Consider the following 16,657-nt stretch of genomic DNA (forward strand, 5'->3'; position numbering starts at 1 on the left):
GCAATGACAGATGCTGCTGAACTTTTCTGTAATTTATGTCTGTAGCATGGCCCAAGCAGAGGGTCACCCCTTTGAGTCTGGTCTGCTTGAGGTTTCTTCCTCAGAGGGAGTTTTTCCTTACCACGGTTGCTCTGGGGGTTAGTAAGGTTAGACCTTACTTGTGTGAAGCACCTTGAGGCAACTCTGTTGTAAATTGGCACTATATAAATGAAAATAAATTGAAATTACTGTAGTCCACCTTGCAAAATAGGGCCCAATCTATGATAAATCTGACGCTCTCCATGGAAAGTGCTGCCTTCTCTTTATGACAAAGCGTGCATATACAATAAATTACCACACTAACATGATGTTTTGGATTTTTTTCATACCCCTATTACTATAATTCAGGAAACTGTTCAGTATTTCAGCCAAGGAGCCTGTTAACAGCTGAGCGTAATCGTGCTGTAACTGTAGATTTTTTTATTTTATTTTTTTTGCCACTAATTGCCTTCTTTCTAAGTGCGTGAAAACAAAGATAGATGTGGCCTGATTGATGTGGTGCCAGGCTGAAACATGACTTGTTAGCAGGCAGCTCGGAAGGTTGTTCCACATGTGGTTGGATTGTCTGGGTGAGACGGAGGTCAGGCCAGTCTCCACAGTTCACCAAATGCACTCTGACTCAGTGTGACAAACACGGATTATTCACCACAACAAAGCACCTGCACTTATCTGTGGTGACCGCAGAGCTCCCACAGTTGTTGCTCATGTAAATGTGGAAAATTCTTCTGCCATTAATGAATCTTTTGCAGAATAATATGGACTTAGATGTAACCAAAATTCCATTTTTATACTAAATGGATCACAGGCAAGGGAAATAATAATTGTTTTTTCATGACTTATTAATTGACAAGCTGCTTATATGATGAACTTTTGTTTTTTTTAATTTTCCTAATGTATATATTAAAAACAGTTGCATAATTTCTGTGACTGCAGTTTAAGTTGCAAACACACTATAAGTAATGAAGTATAAAACTAATCTCCATGTGCAGAAGACCAATCCAGTCCAGGATTAAATGAGTAAAAGTCTGAAAATCTTTATTCTGTTCTTGCCTTTGAGACGCAGCTTACAAAAATAGAAAAATGAAAGCCTTCCGCTGTTGCTGAGGACAGTTATGGTTCATGTGCGGTTACCTCTCCTCTGATGCTCCTTCCTTTTCTAATCAAGAGCCAGAGGCACACAAACTCTGGCCAGAGTTTGAGTTTTCCCCACAATACAGGGAAAATTGAAGCAGAAAAGCTGGAGTCTGTTAAAAAAAAAAGAGAAAAAAAGTCTGTCTCTCTCTCTCTCTCTCTCTCTCTCTCTCTCTTCTCCAAATGAGGAGTTCTAATAAAAATGACTGTTAGCTAAAGAAAATTTGGGCTTTGTCCTTCTCACCTTCAAGCATTACCCAGTTTTTTTTTTTCTTCTTCTTTTCTATTTAACTACGATCACTTTCTGTAATTGTGTATTAACAAACCATTGTTTACTATTCCTGTACTCTTGCAAAATAATTTCCTTCTGGATAAATTTAAGTTGATTTGTCTTTAGTTGAATTTCTACACTCTAAAAACTGAACCGCTGTCTCAACGAGAAAAAGTGATGTAACATTTGCATGGATTTTTTTTTTAAAGTTATTTCAACTAAACTAGAGAAGTCTTGTGGCATTAACTCAGTTGAACGTTGAAATAACTGAGTGGAAATAACATAAAAAAATCTTTGCAAATTGTTATACAGTATCAGTTTTTCTTGTTGAGACAGCAGTCCCTTTTTTTAGAGCAGTGGTTTTCAAACTGTGAGGCAACTCCCCCCCCCACCTCCCCCCCAGAGTTCTTCGGGGGGGGGGGGGGTGTGCAAGGGATGGGTATCGACAACTGGTTCTTTTCGAGAACCTTTAAGAAATGATTCGATCCACCGACATCAATCGCCTTTTTTGCTTAACGATTCCCTTATCGGTCCTTCAGAGCGACTGTTGTTTTTTGAAGGTGGGTGGTGGTCAAGTGGTAGTGCACTTGGTTTTCGGTGCGGTAGGTTCCCGGTTCAAATCCCACCCCTGCCACATTTCTCCATGTAATGTGGGAGTTGTGTCAGGAAGGGCATCCGGTGTAAAACCTGTGCCAATTCAACATGCAGATCCACCTTGGATTTGCTGTGGTGACCCCGAGTGCAAACAAGGGAGCAGCCGAAGGGTCTTACTTTTACTTTTTATCGGGAAAGTGATTATTTCTTTATGTTGACTGCAGACCCTGTAGTTGGTCCTGTAATCAACCGCTTCTGCAGCGACTAATCAACGAAGCAGTGTTCTGACCCACTGCTTCGTTGGTTCATTGCTTCGCTGCTTTTCAGAAGCGACAAGTCCGCTTCTTAACCGCTCTCAAAGACATTTAAAAATGTCTATTGTGAGTCACTTTTGTGCGGATTAAAGTCACTAACTGGGACTTTTGTCTTGCTGCAGGCAAGAACGAGAATCGTCCTCTGTTCTGTTCACACAGCTCCACATGCTGCACAGCTCTCTGCCAAGTCAAGTTAGAAAGATAGAGTCTGATCAGAATGAATAACTCAAAGTGAATCACTGTTTAAATCAAATGGCACCTCTTTCCAAACGTAACACAGACAACAACTACAACAGAACTAAAACATTTTTTTCCTCCCAAAATGAGACGACCTGTGTTCTTTATGAATGACATTGATGCTGACGTGCAGCACAGCCGGCTGCAAGAGCTCAAGCTCAGAGGTACGGAGTGACATTCATGCCATTAATGTCTGAAAGGAAATGCTTTTGAGAAAACAATACAGATTTTGTTTCCATTTATATCTGTCCAGAGATCTAGGATCCATCCAGTGACCAATTTCATATTTATTTACTTTAAGACTCAATAAAATGTTATTGACATATAATCTGTAAAGCCTACTTTTAGTACACAGAAAATTCAGGTAGGTATTGATAAGGGAATCGACTCAACAAGCGGAATAGATAATGGCACCGATATTGATAAAATCTTATCAATACCCATCCCTGAAGTTGAATTAATATTATTTATGTTAAAAGGTGTTATTTGTGCATATATATTATTATTTTATATATTAAATACATTTAATAACACACAGAGATATAAAATGGTTAAAAAAAAATCCTGATGTTTAAAATATGACAAAAGGTAAAAATAGAAGTATAGAAGTTCTTTTAAAAACATTTTTAAATGTTTACAAAGGCTGTACAATGTGTAAATGCATAGACAGTTTGTTAAAATACACAAATACTTTTAAAATGTGTTTTAAGATGTGTAAAAGAATAAAAAGAAACACACAAAGATGTTGAAAGTGTGTGTATGTGTGTCGGGGGCGCAGCTATTCATTTGTTCTGAGGGGAGCTCACTCTCCCAGACTTTGAAAACCTCTGTTTAAGAGTGTTGGCTTTGGACAAGGACATGTGCCTTGTAAAATATAGTGAATGGAGATAGTTGAGTCTATCTTTTCCAGTTTGTTGATAATGCAAACAATAAATGCAGCATCTTGTACATCTCCATGTTCAAAGGTCACATAATAACGACAGACTCTTTAATATTTGGTACACGTTGATGCATCAGATCAGTCCAAAAAGCTTGTGTAATATCTACCTACTGGATGGTTAGTGGATGCTGGAGTGATGAGAATTAGAAACAGGTGTGGTTAGTGACTACACACAAAATATACTAAATCAGAGATGCAAACAGTTGCTTTCTGATCCCCCCCTTAGCAATTACATTCTAAAACTCACAGAGCATGGCCATACATACACACAACCCTGCCGACAACATTCTATAGAATTTAGTTGGGCAACATGAAAAATGGTGAAGGTGCACAATGACTGGAATCTATGAGAGAGAGTTTCTGAAGACAAATGTACTAGATCAGAACAATAAAATTATTTTCTGATAGTTCATCAATGTATGCTTTCTCAAACTCATGTAAAATGGTCACAACTTTCACATAATCCTGCAGAAAGGATTTCACAAAATAACAGAGGATACAAACTTCTTCCTTCTGCCCATCTCTCTTAACTGGAATATCATATATCTTGAATGTACTTTAACATGAGCTTTGTCATTAGATTATTTAATTTCCAGAACCAAAGTCTGGTGCTGCTGCTGCTTGTTTTCTATGTATATGTACGAAAGACTGATCGTCTATATATGTAATTATACATTGTTAAAGATAATATGGGTTCAGAATTAGTTGGGTCCATTTAAATTCCACTATTAAGAAAATGTTTTTAATTAAAGAAATTACTATTAAACTGCAAGAGTTTGTTCCATGATAACATTTTGATCATAAATTATAGGTGTGAATTTCAGTATGTTTTTCAATGTCAGTTTTGCTATTCATTGATGAAGGATAAAATATGTGAGTTATCCTCAGCAATATTTCAGTATGGCAGAAAATGCTATAAAACAGCTTATTTCTGTATACTTCTTATGTTTCTCATAGTTGGAACAATAGAGAGAATCCACTTGTAAGTCCTAAAACTGCTGTTTTTGAAACCAGAGACCACAGTGAAGTGACTTTACAAGACATATTATGGATGTTATGCATTACGTGAGGTCAAAAGGTACACTTCTGTCCTTTCTACACCTCATGTGTGCATGCACACACATTCCTCCTGCAAACAGCATTAAAAGGAAAATAAAATATTCATAGAGAAATACCCCTATAGTCTCTTCATTAAAATAAGCTGTAATTTTGCAAATCATTTCAAAATAACCAACATTATAACACTTGGATTTCAGTAGGAACTAAATTTTGTTTGTATTTGAAATTTGAAAGGCTGTATAGCTTTAACATGAAATTAAATTCCTAAACTATCTTTAATGCCCTTTGGGTAACTAAAATAATACACCTGAACAGAAATATAAATACAACACTTTTGTTTTCTGTACCAATAAACACCTATTCTCTCAAATATTATCCACAAATCTATCTAAACCTGTGTTAGTGAGCACTTCTCCTTTGCTGAGATAATCCATCCCACCTCACAGGTGTGTCACATTAATATGCTGATTAGAGAGCATGATTATTGCATAGGTGGCCTTTTATTGTGGCCAGCCTAAGGCACACCTGTGCAATAATCATACTGTCTAATCAAAAATGAAGACAGCTAACATGCAATCCAGTCATTTAATCAAAATAATAATAAAAAATTCTTAAAAAGTTAGTTTGCAGTTATAAATTAAGTTTAGCAAATAGTACATCCCCTCTTTGTACATTTTTTACTAGTTATCCATGTTAGCAGGCTAAACTATTGTAACCTCATAAAGAAGATTTTTCACATCGGCAGCTGTAAATTGACTTGCTACCATGCAACTGACCAAAAAAAAAAAAAGACTTGCTGAGACTGAAATATTGAGGGTAAGCAAATGTGCAAACTGATAATACAAATCAAAGCAATATACATCAAATAGTCGAGTGTTTTTTTTTTTGTTGTTGTTGTTGTTTTGTTTTGTCTGTTTTTTTTGTTTGTTTTTTTTGTCAAAATATGCTAAGAAAAAAAAAAACATTCAAAAAGGACTCCAGCAAACCACGATTTTGGTTTTGACCCATGTGTTTCCTGGATGTTTCATGACGTTTGTTGATTTATTGATATTTGCAGGGGGATAAGAGGGAAATGAATAATGCTTGGCTGAAAATGGTTTGAAATGTTGAAGCGCGCGTGTGTGTTGAGTGAGTTACACATGCATGAGCACACACATGTGTGCACTGAACTTGACCTGACAAATCTCTTTGACAGCAGCTGCTGCAAAAGGCAGCCAAGGGCAGATTACATGACTTTTGTTTTGGCAGTAAAATTACATATAAAATGTACATAAATGCTATAACCAAGGATTAAACACAGTAAATCTTCCACACACATAATAATAATAATAATAATAATAATAATAATAATAATACCAAGAAAAAACAAACAAAAAAAGCAACTTTTGTACATTGAAGCAGCTTTGTCTTTTCAGTCCTGCAGAACTTTTCTATATACAAGCCAAAAGTTCAAATTATTTCCAAGCAACACATATGTTCCTCCTCCCTCAGTTACCTACAGTGTGCACTGGACAAAGCAAACTGTCTGTCAGCACAAACACGCATCACCTTGTAAATAAGAGCACCAGTAATATAAAAAAATCCAACCACAATATACGGACACAATGTCACCTTTAATTCACTTGGCTCTTTGTAATATAAAAAGCTGCTCTACTGGAAGTGAGAAGTGATATTTTTCCCCTTCCCATGGATCACAAACAAGCAGACTGCTGCTGGAAAGTTTGCCTTCCTCAAAATTTACAAAATGTTGTCAGCACATGTTAGGTTTTCTTGTCTGGCCAAACAGGTTCTGTCAGACGTCCTGTACAAGCGATACAAGGTGATTCCAGATGCAACATCGCCTCTTTACATTCAAGTATTTTGAGAAGAAAATATATAATAAGCAGATATAGGAGGCATGTTGCATAAAATTAACTCTAATATGTAAAGCACAGTGTATGTTAAGTAAAAGAAGTTATATATGTGTTTTAAATTGAATGCAGTGACACTACAAACCAAATAAAAGGCGGAATAAAATGATTTATATCGCACTACCCTAAATGAAGAGTTTTAATATAAGAATCACAATATATCATAGCATTGTTTGAAAAACTGACAGAGAAGAGTACTTTTTCTATTTGCTGCCTTAGCCTCAGATCAATCTAAGTACAAAAAGTGCTATTTGTAGTCTTCAAAAATAAAATTTACACCCATAAATTTTCTCATTCATATGAAAAAAAAAACCTTTACAGTTTTAAACATAAAATTTTTACTCAGTAATGAATCTGCAGAAGAGCTCCTCCTTCAACAGCCTGCACTCTAATAATCATTTAAAAAAATTAAATAATTCTCTGAACTCTTAGAGCGTGTTCTAACAACACTTAAATGTAGGTATTAAAAGTATTCAACGTACACTCTACTGTTAAAAAAAAACATGACAGATATTTGGCATAGTCTCTCACACGTTAAAAAAAATGTACAAAATAGTGTTGAACCCCATGTAAACTGAACCAATGGGAAATGAGCGGCGATTTGTCGCAGCCAATCCTGAACGGAAGGTGGAGTGACGAGTTAAAAACTCCAACTCAAGTTGCTGTAACGTGTAGTTTGTAAGATCGCGCTGAGGACGTCAACTTTCACGGCTGCACCTCATGACATCTAGGAACAAAACAAAACAAGGAGCAGCGTTTGGAATTGGAAGCGTTTTCCTTGCAACTGTGAAAGGAATTTAATTTTACGCCACCGTGCGTAAAAGGCAGCACGGAGCACTGGCCGCTTTTCAACACCGGTAACGTCCCGCCTTTTTTTTTTTAAACTCTCCCCCTCCTCTCTCCTTATTTTGGTGGGGAGATTTTTGTGCCTGATTAATCATGTTAAAAATGACAGAAGAGCATGAAAAGTGCGTCAGCGACCAGCCGTGCAGTCCATCCGGTACCAACAGCTCCATGTCTCAGGACGAGTCTGACTGCGACTCGCCGTCCTCGCCTACAGGCTCGGACGGACACGGATCCTTGCTTAGTGTTTGGGGCAAGAAACTGGACTCGGAGGACGACGACCGATTCCCAGCTTGCATTCGGGACGCCGTGTCGCAGGTGCTGAAGGGATACGACTGGTCCTTGGTGCCAATGCCCGTGAGGGGGAACGGATCCCTGAAAAGTAAACCGCACGTCAAGAGACCCATGAATGCGTTCATGGTGTGGGCGCAGGCGGCCCGCAGAAAGCTGGCGGATCAGTACCCACACCTGCACAACGCCGAGCTGAGCAAGACTCTGGGGAAACTGTGGCGGTAAGATAAAAAGTTTTAAATGGACCAAATATATGTATATAATTGGGCGCAAAATTGCAGCAATTAAATAAGTTAAAAAGGGAATGATGCGGCTGATTAACGCAGAAAAAAACGGATTTATTGATGGAATTCTTTGCGTAAATGTGAGAATATATTACAAAACTAATTTTGAAGCGTGTTTGATGCGTGTATGTATATTCTTTTTGCATGACAAATTAATTTAAGGCGTATATTTGTTGTTCATGTCTCAAAAATCTTTAAGATTTGTAATCCTGCATCTATTGTTATTTTCAGTCTGTTGTCAGAGAATGAAAAGCGGCCGTTTGTTGATGAGGCAGAGAGGCTCAGGGTTCAACACAAGAAAGATCATCCAGACTACAAGTACCAGCCTCGGCGGAGGAAAAATGTAAAACCAGGCCAGAGCGACTCGGACTCGGGGGCAGAGCTGGCACAACACATGTATAAAGCCGAACCGGGGATGGGGGGACTCGCAGGGATGGCCGATGGGCACCACCACGAACACTCAGGTAGAATTTTACTCATAATGTGTGTGGGAGAGATTCTGTGAGGGTTTGAAAATAAAACAATCCAAGCCTTAGTTTAAATGTTGAACTTCCTCTCCTCAGGGCAGCCCCATGGACCTCCTACACCACCCACCACCCCCAAAACAGACCTGCACCACGGCATGAAACAGGATCTGAAGCACGAGGGACGGCGCCTCATCGACAAGCAGCAGGCAGAACATCGACTTCAGCAACGTGGACATCTCCGAGCTCAGACACTGATGTCATCAGCAACATAGAGACCTTTGACGTGCATGAGTTCGACCAGTACCTCCCACTCAACGGCCACACCAACGCTTCTTCCGCCCTGCAGTCAGACCACGGGCCGGCTCCGGCTGGTGGCGGCGGTTCCTACGTTTCCTCATTCAACGGGTCAGCGTGGACCCGCAAGAGCGCCGTGCACTCGTCCCCCTCCACCAGCGATGTGAGCCAGCACCGGCTTCACATTAAGACGGAGCAGCTGAGCCCCAGCCACTACAGCGAGCACTCCCACGGATCGCCCTCCCACGCCGACTACGGCTCTTACAGCAGCCAGGCTGCATCACCTCAGCCGCATCCTCAGCCGCCGCCTCCTTCTCCAGCTCCCAGTGTGACTATACTGACCTCCAGAGTTCCACTTACTAAAACCCTTACTCCCAGCTACCCCTCCAGCCTTTACCAGTACCCTTACTTCCACTCGTCCAGACGGACCTACGGCAGCCCGATCCTCAACAGCCTGTCCATGGCTCCTGCGCACAGTCCAACCACCTCCAGCTGGGACCAGCCCGTCTACACCACTCTGTCTCGACCTTAGGAGACAGGAGCACAGCACAACACTAGAGACTGTCACATTGATGCACTACTAATAAATAATTAAGGCACAGGTGGAGAGAAACGGAGGGCGCCAGTCGAGCACCTGTGATAATTTGAAACAAAAGTGCCTGCTGATTTAAAGTTCTATCATTGCGATGAAAACAACTTGTACAGACTTTTTACACAAACATTAATTGTGTTGATGGTGAGCCAAACTCCTCCGTGAGGACATATTTCTTACACATTCTGTATCATTTCCGGTTTGAGACTGATAAGAGGTAACGCCAACGCTGACATCGAAAGGAAAAAACACTTTGGTGGCAGATATTTAGGGTAATGTGCACAGGACCAGATAAGTGTGCAGTAAATTTGATGGTAATTGTTGGATCAGTCATAGCTTAAAACAAAAAAAGCAGCTCATATGAATCTTAGTGTCATTTTAGCAGAAAGTCTATTGTATTTATGTTCATGCATTATATTTTGTGTTCTTATGCAGTTAAACATGTAAAAGTGGGTTTGGATATTTACAGTACCGTTTCAGAGTTTAATGCAAACAAATGAAGGACGGTGCAGCCGCTATCATTCCATTAATGTCCGATCACAAGTAACCGCTCCATTCCGGCGGCAGCAGCGGACTCGCACGGACAGAACAGGTGTCTGGAAGCTATGCTTGGCAAATCGCGATTAGTCATGATGCGGGATTGAAGGAAACGGGGTGTAAAATAACTCCGCGCTCCTTGAGTGACATGTCAGCTGGACCTCCTGCACGCGAGATGGACACCGCAGCAGTCTCCGTGTGCATGCAGAAAATCATGTGGCATTCCTTGAGGCGGGAGGCATGTAACTGCCACAAGTTGACATTTCAGTTGTCGTCCATTTACTTCCGGAGGAATATTTAGCAGAAGCAGAGGAACGTTTACCGACATTCATCTCATTATGCATCAAGTGCCAATTCACGACAGTCTCATTCAAGACATTGCTGTGCCTTCTAACGCTTCTTTTTGTCAGTATTTCAACACCAGTTTGAGTCATAACAAAGACCAAGCAGCAGAAACTCAGTTTAACTTGATATTCTTAATTTGTCATTCCTTCCAGTCTCTCTTCATAGAGCAGTGTTTTTTATATCTTTTTTTTTATGTTGTATAATTTTAAAGAAGGCTGTGGGGAAAAAAATCTTGGTGTATTAACTAAATAATCGTTCACACGTGCACAGCTAACCTATTTTTGCTGGCCATTTTTATTTAAATAAAGAGATACTTTTCCCTCCTAAATGGTCACTGTCATTTGTGTTTGGATGCATTTGCATGTGTTTCTTGTTTGTTCTTGGATACTTATGGAGTATAAGGAAACATCTGTATTGCAAATTGTAAGACTGTCGCTCGGTCGGCTTAACTCTCAGGTTTCCCACTTAATTAAACCATCGTAGTGAATTTAGATGTAACAACATAAATTTTTGTGGTGAAATACAAATGCATGTTCTTGCACTGGAGTTTTTTTTTGTTGTTGTTGTTTGTTTTTACCTCTAAGTCCATCCTTCACTCACTGCATGTGTTAAAAAGTAATGAAAACTGACCACCAAGCATTTTGGATACATCTGGGTAAGCTTCAATTATAGCCTGATTTTGGGTGCAAAGGTCAAAGTCAGTAGTTCAGGACAGGGATGATCACACTGCTGCTGTATGTTTCTGCACAACCCGCTTTGGGACCTGGAAAGCAGCCTTGGCTTTTTGTGCTTTGGGGTTCTCAATTTGTTTGAAACCAAAAATTGTTTTTCTACTTAATAATCTTAATTGTGCAGCACATGCACGATTTTATTGTTCCCAATTGTTGTACACATGTATGTCAGATTTGCTCCAAAATTAGTACACTGTTAAGAAAAATAAGAAAAAAAAACTACAGCCCAATTTAATTATTTCCACTCATGTATTCTCTTTGAGTCAACCTTTTGGACGTGCAAGTCAATGTATAGGTTTTAGAAATTTAATTCAAACAATTTGATACTTGTATTTGGTGACTGTACTTGCACTGAAAAAAGAGAACAGTTGAACCAACTTAAATGAATTGTTTCAATTGGTAACATCTAAATGAATTAAGTTGTTTGAACTTGGGTTATAAGTTAGAGTTGATTTAACTTATTAACTTAAGTTCAAACAACTTAATTCATTTAGGTGTTACCAATTGAACAAACTTTTTAAGTTGGTTCTTTTTTCAGAGGTGGTTTGTAAGTAATCCGTTGGAAAAAAAAAATAGACTGGCAAGATGGCAGAGGAAAAAATAGCTGCCTTGGCATAACCGTTTGAGAAACTGTCTTTTTAAGTAATTTGATGTTGAGTCTTAGCTCTTCAGATAGGTGGTTTATATATATATATATATACAATTTCAAATTTCTGACATCACTCAAATAATTCAAGTTGGGTTAACTTGTATTTCCAAGGCTGCATCTGAACTTTGACTTCTAAGTTATAGGACAGAGAAATTTTTTACAGTGTATTAATTTGAGGGTGAGAAGGACAAGGTGATGTCTTTTACTCGTACATACCTAGATGTTTGAGATAAAGTGTACACCTGAAGTGTTTCCCAGCAATGCTGATGTGACAGAGTGAAACAAACGGACTGCAGCCTTGGCCTGCCGCGGTTAGAGGCTTTAAGCCTACTAACAAGTCTTTCATTGAATTCAGGTGTGTTGGAGCAGCGAGACCAGCAAGAGTGCCAGGAAGGTAGATCTCGAGGACCGAACTTGGCCACCCCTGACCTATGGGGTAGGAAGCTTTGCACTGCCTGTTTTTGTTTGTTAAACATGGACAGATTTCTGAAATACTGCAAAATCCAAAATGCAGCCATCTTTCCCAAGTGCCAGTTCCTTTCCTGGACCCTGAACTTCATGGATGTCTGCAGGTGCAGTCACAAAAATGGGAAGGTTAATTGGTTTTGTTTTTTTGCTTTTAGACTACTGACAAGAGAGGAATGTGCAAATGTTTTGCATCTTTTGGTTCGGTGGGTGGAATACTCAAGTTGGCTTTGGCACGCATGCCAAGCAGCCGTCCCCTAACTAGTCCAGAGAGAAGCCAAGTGCCAGGGCCACACTGCTGAATTTTAATGATTCATTATGCCGTGGAGAGGACCCATTGTGTCCCTTTATCCGGAGAGCTAGAAAGGAATTAATTGGACAGAAAATGGAAGGGCAAGGGGAACTGACAACCCATTAAGAGGTTCCTGAAAGGACGATTAGATGCACACAGGGGACGGTTTTCCTCTCATGTCGCTATCTCCTATCACAACACTTCACAAACACCCCCCCACCACCACCACCACCACAACCGTTAAAAAAAAATAACCACAATAACCACCAAAACAAATTGTAGAAATTATATCTGCGCACATAATGTGTAGATAATAAAAGATGATAATACCACAGCAGATGGGTGTGGGTGGCTCAAGAGCGACTTGTTTTTCTTCCCTCAAAGTCTTTTTTTTTCACTAGTGTTTGCCAAATACTTTCAGGAGGAACTCTTGAGAAAGAACAGGAGTGAATAAAAGTGATGCAAAAAGACTCTTCAGGGTGCTTGGGTCCCGTTTCCTTGGAACAAGGCCACTGTTTCTGATTGGGCTTCGTGAGCGCCTGACAGTAAAGTACTCATTAAAACAAAATAAAGCCTTGGAATGGCAAACGTTACTGTGACCTACATTAGTTTTAACCTGTTTCTCATTAATCCACGATGATTACCAAGTGCAAGACCCGATCGAGTCGCCGCTTCGATGTTGCTTTCCTCCGCCGCACATTAACAGACATTGGGAATTTAATTTGTACTGCGGCCACCTGAGGCTGTGATACATTCCAACTGTCACAGATCGTGTTGATGGAGGAAGGGCGTCGTTGTGCCGAACAGGAAGATGTGGTCTCGGACCCGGTGCCGAAAAAAGCCTGACCACATCCTATTGTTGGGAGCTGGAGAACTCGCCTGGTAATAGTCTCATCCTGTCTAATGAGTCTGGCTGACTCAGGGCATAGTTCAGGAGAGAAAAAAAAGATGGTAGCTGGGAACTGTGAAAACTGAGAATGCAGAGCTGATTTGCAAGGGAAATGAAGTGGACATAAAGCACGGTTTAGTGCCTGCCTCTGAAGCCGGCCAACCTGAGTCCTCAAAAACAGAGCGTCTTCTAAGAGCTCACAATCTCACACAGCTAGACCATATTTTGCTTTTCGTTGCAGTTTTTTTTTTAATGAATTCTCTGCAGCCAAACTAAATACCCATAATAAAAATGTTAGAAAATTCCTTTTAAAATTATAAAAACAACAAATGGAGCATCATCACTTTTTCACCTTTATTTTACTAATATGACAGCTGGTATTAAAGTCAACACATGAGTTGATATATTCATGTTATAGTTTCACAAGACTTTTCACTTAAAAAATGTATTTCTGTAATTCCATTTGCATACAGCATAACTCAAAAAGCTATGGGAAGAGTTTAATTGAATTCACTCCAGAGGAACGCCTTGGGTCAAGGAAAATAATTATGTCAATTTTTCAGGTGGATCATTGTAATGTCAAAACAACCCCCACCCATTCCCATTAGCACTCCAGCACTGGAAATATATAAATTTTCAAAAAGGTCACTGGTGGAAATGGGCAAAATTTCAAATTTTAGGGGTCTAGAGTAGATGTTGTTTATGATAATATAAATGGCTTTGTTATGTTTTAACAGTTAAGGTGTGGTTGCTTACATTCACGTTCTTGGGGGATGTGGTGGAGGTGTTAGAGAGGAGGATGTTGAGGAAACTACTCAGTATCCATGACAGCACCTCCCACCCCTGCATGCCACAGTGATGTCTATCATAGCACATTCAGCCCCACAGACTGAGACCACCGAGGTGCACCACAGAACGCCACAGGAGGTCTTTCCTACCTGTGGAAATAAGACTGTATAATTTCCCGCCACCCCCTCTGCAAGATACATAATGAACAGAGTTATTCAGAGTAATTCAGTTACTCAGAGTTATCTGCATTATTGTAGAACATCTTGTGCAATATAGCTTAAAAAAAAACACATTGTTCACTGTTTTGGTACTCTGTCAAAATAATTTCCTTTGGAATAAATAAAATTGATCTTATTCTTACTTAAAGGGCAGCTCCAACACTTTTGCACCTAGACCCTGCACTTAGACATTTTGGGGTTCAGATTTTCACTGTGGACAGAAATGTTGATAAGCAGTTGTGTATCAAGTTAGAACCCTTCAAGTTCATCTTCAAGATCTTCGTGACCATTCGTGTATTGTTAAGTAATACGAGATTTTTTTTTCTTGCCCCTTTTGTTCATTGTGTATGTGCAATATATTTTATTAATTTTGAACTTGTAGTTGCACTGATGAATGTGTACATGAAGTACAATCATACACCAGAAAAAAAACTGAACATCTTACTTTAAGGTCCTACATTGATTTGAGGATGTAATATCCTGATCAGAGATGCACCGCCCCCTGATGGGTTGGAGGCACAAGTGCAAGTTGTAGTTTAAGAAAAATTGTGGACAACTTGGTGTCTTGGCATGGGCTCTGAAATTTAACTTGCCACAGAACTCTGAGACAACCAACTACACAAAATGTAAAAACTGTCACATTCCTCAAGTACAAACCAGAGCTCTGAAGTTTTTTTTAAGTGTTGAAGGTCTGTTTACATCAGAAACATTTTTAAATTAAAAAGGCCTGATCATTTTTAGTTATGACTACTTGATAAACATACAGTGGCTTGCAAAAGTATTCAGCCCCTTGGTATTTCACACATTTTAATTTGTGTATGTCATTTCAAATACAAAAAGTAAATCAGGCTTCTCAATATAAAAAATTTTCACCAAAACATTAAATCTAGGCTTGCATCTCAGCTGTACCTTCTGGCAAATTGTAGCTGAACTTTCAGGTCTTCTTTTTAATGCAATCCTCCTCGATACCACTTCATCATGAAGCTGTATAACTGGGGATACAAAATGTAAAACATGCACAGTTTCTCCAATCACAGCCACAGAAGTCTGTAACTTCTTCTGGGTTGTCTGGGTGTCTTGGTGTCTTTCCTCACTCTTCTCCTTCTTGCACAGTCAATCAGTTTTTGAGAACTGTCTGCTTCACAGAGATTTACCACAGAGTGCCATACTGTTTGTATTTCTTCATACCTGATGTAAATAAAGTTCAAGACATATTCAGTGACTTGGAAATATTCATATATCCATCTCCTGACTTGTCTGAAGAAAACTGGCAATTAAACTGATTATTTACAGGTATTATACCAAAGGAGCTGATTGCATATGCAACCTATCATCGTGGCTTTTATATTTTTAATTAATTTATATCAAGTTGTAGAGATCTACTTTCTGTTTGAATTTAACAAAGATAATTTTAAAAATTTTTGTACTGAGAAGCCTGATTTACTTTTAGTATTTGAAATGCCATAAACAAATTAAAATGCATGAAATACCAAGGTGCTGAATATTTTCACAAGCCACTGTACATTGCAGTTTTTTCATTATTAGAAGAACTCTTAAATTTATACGTCAAGCAAAACTGTTAGCAAAAAGTAAAACTTTCATCATTTCTTGGAAAATCCTCTCATGTTCTACCCAAACTAAGGCATCCAGCAACTCATTCCACCCAGGTTAATGACTTCCTGAGCATAACGGATTTATTTGACCTCGTCTCCTTGTTCTCACTAAAGGAGCCCGTTTTATTATTGGTTTCTCCAGTGTTTGCCGGCATCACCAGGCCAAGCAAAACAGGGTGGCAGACAGAACCAACATTGATTTTCCCAGTTCCATCTGGATGAGACGTGAAGCAACCACAGCGCCAACACTGTCAAAATGCCACTAAGTTAAGGCTGGCTCCATTCAGTCAGTTCCCATGAGAACCTTGAGCTAAGCTCATCCAGTTTAACATTAAATAGAAACTAAAAATACATCATTCAACTAAATGTGGAGGACGATGCCTGTTTTGTTTACACGTCTCTAGAGGTGCGCTTTGTAAGACCTTCAAGCTTAAAGCATCTCTTAGCAATTGAAAGGAAACCACAAACAAAGTCCTATGAAAACTAGAATATATATATTGAAATTAGCCATGGATTCAAACCAGTTCATTTGTCACTGAAGATTATATTTAAATCAAGAGTTTCAGGCTTGGGTCTTTTGTTTTGTAAAGTAAAGAAAATTTTCTTAACGTTCATGTGCTACTACATGCAGTTTGGATTTTAAGTCCAGTTAGTCATCTTTTATCCCCCTCCTCCCCAGTTAAACACACCCATTTACTGTATTCTACCTTTCACAGTTCTCACATGTACTGGTAATTTATCTACTTAACACTAAAATAGATCAAATAGAGTTGCACTAAATAGGATGCTACCCAAATGGGTCCCCAACCAAGTTTTTGGGTTGGTTATATAGTCTTGAGTTTGATGACAGGTTATTGGCAACA

The 16,657-nt window shown here is 39.2% G+C and overlaps 1 pseudogene; it reads left to right on the forward strand.

Annotated features, from left to right (window-relative positions):
- The first annotated feature begins 7,434 nt into the window (after positions 1-7,434).
- LOC117527728 lies at positions 7,435-9,206 on the forward strand (annotated as a pseudogene).
- Positions 9,207-16,657: the final 7,451 nt, after the last annotated feature.

The sequence above is a fragment of the Thalassophryne amazonica genome, chromosome 16, assembly GCF_902500255.1.
Source record: "Thalassophryne amazonica chromosome 16, fThaAma1.1, whole genome shotgun sequence".
Classification (NCBI taxonomy): Eukaryota; Metazoa; Chordata; class Actinopteri; order Batrachoidiformes; family Batrachoididae; genus Thalassophryne; species Thalassophryne amazonica.